At 38.1% G+C, this 13,154-nt stretch overlaps 1 protein-coding gene across 2 annotated transcripts in view; it reads left to right on the top strand.

Moving 5' to 3' along the window:
* Tpst (tyrosylprotein sulfotransferase) overlaps positions 1–13,154 on the top strand; it is a 662,871-nt gene that overhangs the window by 636,668 nt on the left and 13,049 nt on the right. The window lies entirely within an intron of this gene.

The following is a 13,154-nucleotide window of genomic DNA, read 5'->3' as shown; positions in this document are numbered from 1 at the left end:
CGAGGTTATGTCGTCGTTACAAGACGGTGAACCAGACACAGAAGAAATTCAGGTACAACTAGAAATCCTTCAAGAAAGGTATGATACTATCGCTAATTTAGATGGATTGGTATTTCAACAGATGATAGATGATAATTGTGAGGTTGATCAAATAGCAGATGAGGAAGAATCAGCTGATGAATATAGACGTAAATTCTTGAGCTGTAGGGCTAAAGCAACAAGATTTTTGAATACCACTGTGCCGGCTTCCTCTACCCAAAGTGTAGTAAATGAAAATATAGCTGAAAGAAAGAAATACAGACTTCCAAAAATAGAATTGAAGAAGTTTTCTGGGGAAATAATTGACTGGTTATATTTTTGGAGTCAGTTCCGTAAAATACACGAAGATGAGGACATGGGGGAGGAAGATAAATTCCAGTATCTCATTCAAGCTATGATAGAAGGTTCTAGAGCGTACGAGTTAGTCACAAGTTTCCCTCCGACTGCCGACAATTATCATAAAGCGATAGACAGTCTTCAAGCTCGATTTGGTAGGGAGGACTTACAGGTAGAAGTTTACGTTCGTGAACTACTGAAGCTAGTTTTAACCAATGCAGTAAATTCTACAGAAAAACCAACACTTAGTAGCTTATATGATAAATTAGAATCACATCTCAGGTCTCTGGAAAGTTTAGGAGTTACTACAGAAAAGTGTACTGCAATGCTATACCCCTTAATTGAATCATCCTTGCCAGAAGACTTACTAAGGGCCTGGCAAAGGAATACTTCTTTCAGATGTGATTCTGTCTCCAAAGATCGTTTGAAACAGCTCATGGCTTTTCTCCAAAGTGAAGTTGTTAGTGAGGAAAGAATTTCATTAGCAATGAAAGGGTTCAACATTAATACATCCCAAGGGCTCAAGATTAAGGGAGGCAAAAAACCAAGGGAAGCTGCTGAACCAAATATCCCCACTGCTTCTGCCTTGTTATCTACTGATATTTCTAAAAGACAGGAGTGTGTATTTTGTCTTAAACTTCATTCAAGTTCAGAATGCATTAAAGCTCAACAAATGACTGTGGAGGAAAGAAGGAAAATCTTGAGTAACAAGCACTGTTGTTTTAATTGTTTAAAGAGAGGTCATCAAAGTAAAGCTTGTAAATCCATTATTAGATGTATTGTTTGTGGTGGGAAGCATGTGGTACTAATGTGTTATAAACTTGGTAACAAAGACAAAGAAAGTGTTTCAAAAAATAATTTTGAGGGAGAAAGAAAGTCGATTAGTGAGGATGCCACTCATGTAGATAAGTCTATGGCTAACGTCTCTTGTTCTCCTGAGGTATATTTACAAACTCTGGCGGTTGTTGTTATGGGTAAGAGTAAACAAAAAACAGTGCGAGCGATCATTGATACCGGGTCTACTAAATCTTACATTGTGCGTGGCTTAGCTGAACAAATGGGGTACCAGTCAGTCGGAAAGGAAACTCTAATACACTCTTTGTTTGGGGGAGTACGTTCCCAAGAGGTAAAGCATGATTGTTACAACATAAGTTTAAGAAGATTAGAGGGAAACTATTCCAAGGAACTGCAAGTTTTGAGCCAAGAAATAATTTGTGAAGATGTCCCATATGTTAGGAATGGTACTTGGAGTAATGAGATAAAGGATCTGAAGATTTGTTTAACAGACGTACAAGACCGAGGACCCATACAGATTCTACTGGGGGCAGATGTCGCAGGTGAATTGCTTACTGGAAAGACACATCAACTAAAGTGTGGTCTAGTTCTAGTTGAGACTGTTCTAGGGTGGACACTAATGGGAAAAATTATAAGTAATAAACCTAGAAGGGATGCAGCGTCACTGTTGGTGACATCATTGTTTTCAAAACAAACAAAAATTTGTGATCTATGGGACTTAGAAATTCTTGGAATTACTGATCCTGCAGAAAAGGAATCTACCATCGAGAAGAATGAACGAGTTAGGAAGAATTTCCTTGAGACTGTGAGGCTGAATGAAGACAACAGATATGAAGTGTGTCTACCTTGGAGCGAGCAACATCCACCTCTTCCGGACAATTGCGAAATAGCTCAGCGCAGATTGGAGACAGTCACAATGAAACTACAAGCTGAGCAACATTATGGAGGATACGATGGCGTCTTACGAGATTGGATGGGGAAAGGAATTATTGCAATGGTATCCGAAGAAGAGCTGGCGAATGGCGGACACTATTTACCACATCGACCTGTCTTGAAAGAGAACAGCACCACCAAGATAAGACCTGTATTTGACGCCTCTGCGAAACAGAGGAACGCTCCTTCTCTAAATGATTGTATTGAAAAAGGACCTAACCTTATAGAGTTGATTCCTAGTTCATTACTGAAGTTCAGAGAAAATGATATTGGAGTCATCGCAGACATAGAAAAGGCATTTCTCCAAATAAGCGTCCATCCTAGAGACCGTGACTTTCTAAGATTTTTTTGGTGGGATAAGGAAAGTACAGAAAAGATGAAAGTGTTTCGTCATAATAGAGTTGTTTTCGGTCTTGCATGCTCTCCTTTCTTGCTGTCGGCAACAATAGAATTCCATTTGAACAAGATGAAGAGAGAAGCAGTTGATAACAATCCCTACTTGGTTCCGACAATAGAAAGACTGAAAGAATGTTTCTACGTAGATAATTGTACTACAAGTGTTAACAATGAAGCTGAGCTCAATTCATTCATGAAAGAGGCAAAAATAATTATGGAGAAGGCATCTTTCAACCTGCGAGGGTGGGAGTATTCTCACGACAAAACAACTGAAAACCTATCACAAGTGTTGGGACTCGTTTGGAATAAAGAAAACGATACTATGGAGTTGAATCTGGCACATGTCATTGATATCATACCTGATGTAATAACAAAGAGGACAATACTAAGAGCTGCTCATAGATTATTTGATCCTATTGGTTTTTCATGTCCTGTATCTCTCTGCCCTAAATTAATTCTGCAGGAACTTTGGGCTTCTGAGCTGGACTGGGACACTGAGGTAAATGAACCGACAAAGAAAAGGTTTCTGAAATGGTTGGCAGAACTACCTCTCCTGGCTGAGATTAAGATTCACAGATGTCTGATTGGAAGGCTGCAATCGGTTGAAGATATCTCTATACATATATTCTGCGATGCTAGTCAAACCGCATATGCAGCAGTTATATTCTTGCGAGTACAGAGGATTGATAACGTGGATCTACGGCTTGTACAAGCAAAGGCACGAGTGGCACCCAAGAAGAAGATCACCATACCACGTCTGGAATTATTAGCAGCTACCATAGGTGTTAGACTTGCCACATCAGTGTTACCATCATTAAGGTCAAAGGAAATTATTGTTCATTATTGGAGTGACTCATCGACAGTGTTATCCTGGATAAAATTAGACGAACCTTGGGGAACATTCGTATGGAATAGAGTTCAAGAAATCCGAAGATTATCCAGAACTGAACAGTGGCGACATGTTCCTGGAACCATGAATCCAGCTGACCTGGCATCAAGAGGATGTGATCCAAAGCATTTACTGGAACAGAGATGGTGGGAGGGTCCGAAATGGCTGAAACAATCCCCTACTCAATGGCCCTGCTCCGAAGTTACAAGAAACGATGAAGAAGTGTTCGAAGAAAAAAGAAGAAAAGTCAACACTATGACCGCAATAGAAAATAAGTCAAATACGCAAGAGTGGCACCTCGACTATTTCTCGAGTTTTCGGAAAACAGTTCGCATGATGGGGTGGATCTTGAGATTTCTGCACAATTGTCGACAACAAAAATTAACTAGGATATACGCAGAACTATCAGTTGAGGAGACGACCAGAGCGGAGAAAATTGTGATGAAGTTCATACAAAAGGAGTGTTTTGTAGATGTAAAGGACGAGAGATTTAGCACACTCTGTGTTTTCACTGATGACGAGGGAGTGATGAGACTGAAAACAAAGATAATAGCACGTCGGGATGATTACGCTTTCCGCTGTCCTATTATCCTTCCTGCAAAACATGCTTTAGTTCGTGCTCTCATTAGGGAAAAACACAAAGAGTTATGTCATGCTGGTACACAGATTCTGCTCAGCGGGCTCCGACAGAAATACTGGATCCTCGGTGGAAGAAGAACTGTGAAGAGTGCAATTGCATCATGTGTTGTCTGCCGAAGATACCATGGAAAACATCTTGAAGCGGAACAGGCTCATCTACCCGTTGACAGAGTGAGAGAGGCTTCGGTTTTTGAGATATCAGGGGTAGACTTTGCAGGACCTTTGATTTTGAGAGGAGGAGAGAAAGCCTAGGTCTGTTTGTTCACGTGTGCTGTTTTTCGTGCGGTCCATCTGGAGCTTGTGACATCTTTGGCTACCTCAACATTCCTAGAAGCCTTTCGACGCTTTGTATCCAGACGTGGAAGGCCAGCGATAGTCTACAGTGATAATGGGACGAATTTTCATGGCGTCTGTAATGCCTTGGAGACGATTCAGTGGGATAAAATTATTGAATATAGTTCTGCAAATGAAATTGAATGGAAATTTAATCCTCCCGCTGCACCATGGTGGGGAGGTTGGTGGGAGAGATTGATTGGTGTTCTCAAACAAATGCTCAGGAAAGTTCTGGGAAATTCGTGCTTGTCGTACCAAGAAATGATGACAGTCTTGTGTGACATCGAAGCTGTGATGAATTCTCGGCCGCTTACCTACCTGTCCAATGATGGAAGTGACCTGATGGCAATAACCCCTGCAATGTTTCTGCAAGAGGTCAAGGAGGTTGGAATGCCCGATATCGACATGATAGAAAATGTAAGATTCGACAAAAGATACAGATATAGACAGAAAATAAAAGAAACTTTAAGGTTGAGGTTTAGGAATGAGTATCTTGGACAACTAATTCAGAAGAACCACCATACAAAAAGTCAGTACAAACCCTTCGTGGATGAAGTAGTACTAGTAGACAATGACAACCCCAAGAGACTGAATTGGCCGTTGGCAAGAGTGATGGAAGTTATCCCTGGCAAAGGTGGTGTTGTGAGACTTGTTCGTCTGAAGACTGAAAGAGGGGTACTCGTGAGACCGGTGCAGAAGGTATACCCACTCGAAGTGACATCTGCAGAAGACCATGTCTTCAGACAATTTAAGCTGTGTGAAAAGAAAGAAAGTGACCGAAGGACAATTAAATCATCGACCGATAGCTCCAAACTGAAAACTAGTAGTGGGAGACTGGTGATTAAACCCAAAAGATTTGAGGATTGAGTGATATTTTTTCACAAGTGTTCATTTATTCTATGTGATATTTATCTCAAGTGCTTTTATTTTGAGTTCCAAAAGAGACAAGAAAAGGGGAGAGGTGATCTTGCTGTTTTGTATTGCGTATAGTAAATTCAGTTTTGTATTGTTATGTGGATAAATGATGTGTTGAGTTGTTCCCACAACTCAAGGTGGGAGGATGTTGAGTTTGTAACATATTTGAAATTAAATGTAATATGATGGGGTTGGCAGTAGAGAGAGATGTCTGGGTTAGAGAGTGTGTGTGGGTGTTGAAAAAAAATGTGAATGGCTGACATAGAGAAGTGCTTGTTTTTTCTTCTGAATAAAAAGTAAAATATATGACTTCGGCGGGGTGTTTTCTGATTTTTAATTGGTGAACCTAACACTACTCATAATCATTAAGAAAGATCAGAGGATCCACCTATTTAATACCTTAAATTATATGTTATAATTATTTATTTAATTATTATATATTAGGGACTCATCATCATTGTCCGGCTCCATGGCTAAATGGTTAGCGTGCTGGCCTTGGACACTTCCGGCACTAAAAGCCATACGCATTTCATTTATTTCATCATCATTGATTGTCTGATCTTTGGATCGAACAGCTGAACAGTAATAAAGAGATTAAAATTGTTCAGAAATTCAAATATCTTGGGGAAATAATAACATTGAACACAAATGAAAAAGAAGCAATAGAACACAGAACAACTAAATTTAAACAAGCACAAAGACTTACCTGGCCAACCTATAAAAAAAAATCTCTTACAATAAATGCTAAACTAAAACACTATAATTCCATAGTCAAACCAGAGGCAACGTATGCTAGTGAAACTTTATTCAAATTAAATGTAAAATCTGCAACAGACAAACTACAGAAAACTAATAGAAGAATTCTTAGAACAATTATTAATAAAATACATCAAGTTGATGGACAGTGAAGACTGTTGCCCAACAACATTGTCTATCGTGAATGTGAATCAATAATATCTACAATGCGTAAAAGAAGAATTTCCTTTTTCTGTCACATATCAAGATTACCAGACACCAGGATATTGAAACAACTATTTGATTGCTTTTTAAAAAATAAAATCAGTAATAATTGGTTCAAAGAAGTTCAGGATGATTTGGAAGAATTGGGTATAACTCGACAACAAATCAAAGACAGAAAAGAGAAGAGGATTTTGAAGAACAAAAGCATAAGTCTCAAACTAAAAACAGTTGAACGGAAACAATATACTATATCGGACACACAAAGGGCTTCCAGATCGGAGAGGATGAGAAAGTTCTGGGAGAAGAAATTAACTCAAATGTATTGATTTAAGTGCTCCAATGTGGGCATAAAATTTGTAAATAAATAAATAAGTAATAAATATTAGGGACTAGTTTCAATCCTTCCACTGGGTCATCATCAGCCTCAATCACAATTGGAAAAGACATTATGTACAACTTATAGTCATCAATATTCAATATACCACATTGGCATGTCTTGATTCACTGATATAACATGCTATGATCATATATGAGTCCATTTAAACTAATGAAATGAAATAGCATATGGCTTTTAGTGCCGGGAGTGTCCGAGGACATGTTCGGCTCGCCAAGTGCAGGTCTTTCTACTTGACGCCCGTAGGCGACCTGTGCGTCGTGATGAGGATGAAATGATGATGAAGACAACACATACACCCAGCCCCCCTGCCAGAGAAATTAACCAATGTTGGTTAAAATTCCCGACCCTGCTGGGAATCGAACCCAGGATCCCTGTGACCAAAGGCCAGCGCGCTAACCATTTAGCTATGGAGCCGGACATTCAAACTAATATCACTTGCACATATGAATCGCTTGTTCTTGTAAAAAAAAATTGCCATGTTGTTGATATATGATTTAAATATTATGCATTTGAGATCATCATCATCATTGTCGCTGCAACCATTGATCTCTTCTCTCTGCGATCCTTTTCATCTCTCCATAACCTTGGCATCCCATCATCTCAACTACCTCTTCAAAGATCTTCTTCCGTGGTTTCCCTCTGCCTTAATGTGGTATTTTTTTGAGATAACACAATGCCACATTAAAAATACCACATTAAGAATATAATTTTTCAATATATGACTTTTATAATGTCCTTTGGTGTGGCTCAACCTTTCTCCAGAATAGGTGCACTAGTTAGACAATATGAGAAGTATATAATAAGGTTCAAACATAATTTTGATATATAATATAAGTACTTTCTGATATATGAACTTCTTATACTTTGGTGTAGTTCAACTTTTTTTACAAGAACAAGTGATTCATATGTGTAAGTTACATGTTTAAATGGACTCATGTATGATCATAGCATGTTATATCAGTGAATCAAGATATACCAATGATTGCGGCTGATGGTGATCCAGTGGAAATTTTGAAACTAGTCCCTAATATATCATGATTAAATAAATAATTATAACATATAATTTACAGTACTGGACCCTCCAGTCTTTGTTAATAGTAATAATTGTCAATACGGACCATAATGAAATTAATTTTACAGACTATTCATATGCATTCTTGAAGTAGTTACTGATGGTTGCAGCTTCTCAGGTGTATGAGCTGGAGAAGCATTGTGCGTGGTTAGTCATTTTGAGCATTCTGGCCTGATTAAAAATTCTTGTATCCAAGCGATATCTGATTTCCACAACACTGTTGTTAGTTGACAATGTCTTGTAGAGCATGGCTGTAAGGTAAAAGACAACATCTGTAGGAGCGAGGACCCAGCCTTGTTTGAGCCTGTTAGTAAAATGGGAATTCTTCTTTGTCAAGCGTGGTACCAGTACCGGTATGCCTCCTGTTCTTGTCAGTACTACTTCAGTACTAACTCGGATCATCCAGCATATCTTTAACATTTTTCTCCAACACCATAACTTGAATACTTTGGCTCTTCTTTTGTTGGTCATGCCTAATGTCCAGGTCTTGCTTCCATAGAGGAGTACGCTTCTCATATATGTTGTTTTCTTAGCCTCAAGTTGATTTTCTTTTACATGAAGAATTAATCTTTCTTATCTAAGACTGTCTCTGCTTGGTAGTTCTAATAACCAGATCTCTCTTACTATTATCAGCTGTTATTTTGTTTCCTAAGTAATATAAACTCTTCGGTATTATTGACGTACTTACATTGCACAGTTATCTTTGCTTCAGTATGATGCCTGCTGACTACAAGTATTCTTGTCTTGTCCGTGTTAATCGTCATGTTGTACCGAGAGAGAACAGTACTGTCCATTACTTCCAACATTGCTTTCAACTCCCTCTTGATGTCTGCTATTGTGGTAATGTCCTTAGCAAACCAAAGCATTTCTATTTTCTCTCCTTCGACCTTAATCCCTCTTCTTTGTCTTAGGTTCTCCCTCATCTCATTTAGAGGTTTCTGAAGAGTACTGGTAAGACTTAAGAATATTCAGAGCACCAACTTTCTCAATGAACAGACACTATTCAACTCGTACACATTATATGACTACATTATACAGAACTGATGGCTGATCAGTGGCCTCTGACCCAGCTGGGGGCAATGATTAGCTTGCCAAAGTGCAGCTTTCGATAAGGCAATGGGTTTGTTGGAAGCATTTTTTATTTTCCAACTTAATTTATAACTGTTAGCTCTTCAGTCTGTCGAAACAAACAAATATATGAATAAATAAATTTAGAAACTACGTGGAAAAGAAAACATATGGTAACAGAATTATACCTGAGGAGGAAAAAAAAACTTCATTCAATTATTATTATTATTATTATTATTATTATTATTATTATTATTATTATTATTATTATTATTATTATTATTATTATTATTATTATTATTATTAAATTAAATTTTTCTTTTTCAGATATTTTTTAAATTTATTGTATACTGAATTAGTTTGGACATACTGAAGAAGCCAGCACCTTGGTGTAGGGGTAGTATGTCTGCCTCTTACCCGGAGGCCTCGGGTTTGATGGGTTTGATTCCCAGCCAGGTTGGGGATTTTTACCTGGATCTGAGGGTTGGTTCGAGGTCCACTCAGTCCACGTGATTGCAATTGAGGAGCTATCTGACAGTGAGGTGGCGGCCCCGGTCTAGAAAGCCAAGAATAACAGCCAAGATGATTCCTTTCTAATTTTGAATACCTTGGAAGTATAATTTCAAAAGTTAACACAGCAAACCAAGAAATACTTAATAGGACTCAGAAAGCTTCTCAGTTTTATTTTCAAGTGATAAATCTACTCTGGGATGATACAATAACCCAGAAAGCAAAATTGACCATGTTTTATACCTACTTTATTCTTATTGTCACATATGGACTAGAAACATGAACCCTACATAACAAGGCAAATAGGAAAATACAGTGAACAGAAATTAAATGCATCAGAACAATGAATCAAAAGACCTGGAAGGACAAGATTAATAATGAAGCAAGAAGGAAGGAGTCTGATCAAAATACCTGTTACCGAGTTTTTAGGAAAACACTGGCTACAATGGTTTGGACATGTTATGAGGATGGACAGAAAGAGAACAGCAAGGAATTATTTTGACAGAGAAGTGAAGTGGGAGAAACCAGTTGGAAGGCCAAGGAATCTATGGAAAGATACAGTGAAATCAGAGGTCAGTAAGAGGAATGCTAAGTGGGAGAACACAGAGGAACAGAAACTATACTTTAACCGGAAGAAGTGGCGAGCACTTGTACACCACACCTGGGAAACTGGAGGGGGAAAATGATGATGGTTATGATGATGATGATGATGATGGATGATTTGTCGTGCTAACCACATGACACCTGTAATCTGCAGGCCTTCAGGCTGAGCAGTGGTCGCTTGGTAGGCTGTGGCCCTACGGGGCTGTTGCGCGATGGGGTTTAGTTTGGTTTGGTTTTAGACTGAAGAACTTAACTCTTAGAGAAGGCACTCAGTTACATTACTGTATTATGCACAGATATGTCTTCTTCAGCACCATGTTGGAAATGGACACAAGATGTCTAGTTACAGTTCATTGTCATTTTACTTATTCACAAAGCACAAGAAACAGTTACACTGAGCACTTCACATTTGTACAGTCTACAGACAAATTAAAAAATATAAACTTTCATAATAAAGTATAACAAACACCATATATGTTTAACGAGATCAGATGCATATACAGTGAATAACAGCAGTCCAAATTTTTAAACCTTGAGGATGTCTTTGTTCATAGCCAAGTTGTCGTAAGTCAAGATGGCTGTATAACCACCTCACACTAACTTAAAAAATTATTTACACTCCTCTGGAGTATACTTTTACTCGATGCTTCTCAAGCTCTCGTCTCTTATTAAGATTGTTAAAGAGAGTTGGTGGACGGATGAGTGAGGATCGTTAGAATATTGTGTGCTGAGTGTGGGGAATTTGCAGAGGGTCTTTGACCCTGGTGGATCAGGAAGGAGCGTGGAGAGAGAATAATGAGCCCTTAAACCTGCTGCGTAGACTGATTTCTAAGCTTCCGATTTCTGTTCCTTATAAGCTCAGCAAAGAAGGACACTACACTGTCTAACTGGTTAATGGAGGAGGAGGCTATTGTCCAAATTGGAAAGCAGAAGTTCAAGAGAGCTTCAGTGATTGTGAGGAAGAAGCTAAGCCCTAATTATAAGTTACATCAACATCTTTACCCTTTTTTTTTTCCTTTTCTTTTTTTCTTTTCCCTTACCTTTTCCTTTGTTGGTATAGCTTTCTCTTTATCCTTCTTATATGGTACTTGTGGATATTGATACTTGCTCTTCTAATGAATATGAGAAGCAGGTACAGGCTCACCAGAGGCTGAGAAGAGTTCAGAATGAGGAGAAAAGATGGTAGTGCATAGAAATGTGGAGTTTTCTTTGTTCTTTTGGTTTTCACTAGTTTTCTTGTTTCTGATTGTGTTTCCCCTTAATTATGTGTTCCTATCCAATATCCTGTCTTTCTATGTATGACTTGATGTAACAATTAGTGTTGTATGTAATAAGAACTCGAGAAAATTGCTGCAAAAATCGGACTGCAAATCTCGTTTGAAAAGACTGAAATGATGCCGACCTTCAGAATTGAAACATCATCCATTCACCTCGAGAATGGCAAACAAATTAAGATTGTGAATAAGTAAAAATATCTTGGGGAAATTACAACCAGGAACACAAAAGAGAAAACACTGATCAACAGCAGAACATGTAAACTGAAAACTGCACAGCAAATCACGTATTTAAAAAAAATTCTCTCCATGAATGCTAAATTTCAACATTACAATACAGTTGTAGAACCCGAAGCAACTTATGCTAGTGAAACACTCTTCAAGTTGAACACTAAATCAGCAACTGATAAATTGCAGAAAGTAGATAGAAGAATCATCAGGACAATCATCAATAAGAAACACCAAGTTGATGGCTATTGGGGATTGTTATCTAATGAAGTGGTATATTTTGAAAGCGAATCAATAATAAATACAGTGTGGAAGAGGAGAATTGCCTTCTTTTTGTGTGTCATATATTCCGACTGCCAGAAACCCGACTAGTGAAGCAGTTATTCAGTTACTTCTGGAAAAACAAAACAAAGAACACTTGGTTCACAGAGATCATAAATGATTTAGAAGAATTAAATTTATCAATGCTCCAAATTGAAGGCAGAAAAGAGAAGAGAATTCTATGGAATAAACACTTGCGATTCAAACTCTTAACATTTGAACGAAGGAAGTACACCATTACTGACAACCAAAGGGCAGTCAGGTCCGACAGGATGAAGAAGTTTTGGGAACGGAAGAAGAAGCTGAAAAGCTGACTCTATGTAATAGTATTAGACTTTAATGTATATGACTGATTGAAGTGCTACAATGGGGGTGTAAACTATGTAAAAGGAAAATGAAGTACACTGATTTCAATTGTATAATGTAAGAGGTGTAATTAAAATTGTTATTACTATATAAGAGAAGTTCAGATTAAAATATAATTTAGATTGATGCTTTCACAGCCTGTAATTGTAGACATGCCATGTCAAAAAAACAAGGTGAAATTTTTACATTTCTCAGAGAACTTTGCTCTATGTCTTCAGAAAAAAATCTATCCTGTGAGTTTTTGTTGCACTTTATTTTATTATTTTTATTTATTTTTTCTACCACATTTGTCCCTGATTCGTCTGACAACCTTGCTGTTACTTCACAATGCACATACGGTGTAATTAGAAACATCGTAATTGGGGCTCAGTTGGTTTGTCAGCTCCCAATTGGAAGGCCAGCGCACAGTGAGCCATCTAGTGACGAATGAGAGTGCCACTCTTACTATAGACCAACGGTAAAGCATACCAAAATTAAAACTTTCATTACTGGAGAAGCCTTCCTTGTGAACTGTCAAGATTACTTCTGAAGATGCAGAGCAAAGTTCTTTGCAAAACATAAAGAATTTCACCTTATTTTCTTGACATTGCAAAAGCTTATTATCATGTCTAAAATATAATTATTTTATTCCTTTCTTAATCTTACATTCATTCACCAGCTTATTTCTGGGTAAGTGAGTTTCTTACTTATATTTCTTGTGCACATCTCTCCTAGAATTAGTCTAATGGTATTTATTTCTATGGTTCATGGAGTCACGTCCTAGTTCGTGAACCATGGGCAACAGCTGAGTGACCTAGTAAGTGGTCCTGTGAGTCGAGATACCAGTTGCTACGGAATGGAAGTCGGCATCTCGGATATACTCTGAATCATGGCCCTCCTTGCGCGCAGGCGGCTAGGACTATACAATCCACCAGTGTCATCCCTAACCCGTTAGAGAAGAGATCCTCACTTGGACTATGTGTAAATAGGGTAGCATCCTTCTTCACAAATTTACCGAGCTCAGAATATTTTAAGCAAGCCTCGGACCTATCGGAGTAATGGAATCCCACTCCCATTTGACTCCTTGGAGACAACTTGGCG

This window comes from Anabrus simplex, chromosome 8, assembly GCF_040414725.1.
Source record: "Anabrus simplex isolate iqAnaSimp1 chromosome 8, ASM4041472v1, whole genome shotgun sequence".
In the NCBI taxonomy this organism is placed as follows: domain Eukaryota; kingdom Metazoa; phylum Arthropoda; class Insecta; order Orthoptera; family Tettigoniidae; genus Anabrus; species Anabrus simplex.
This window is presented reverse-complemented; position numbering and strand designations above follow the sequence as displayed.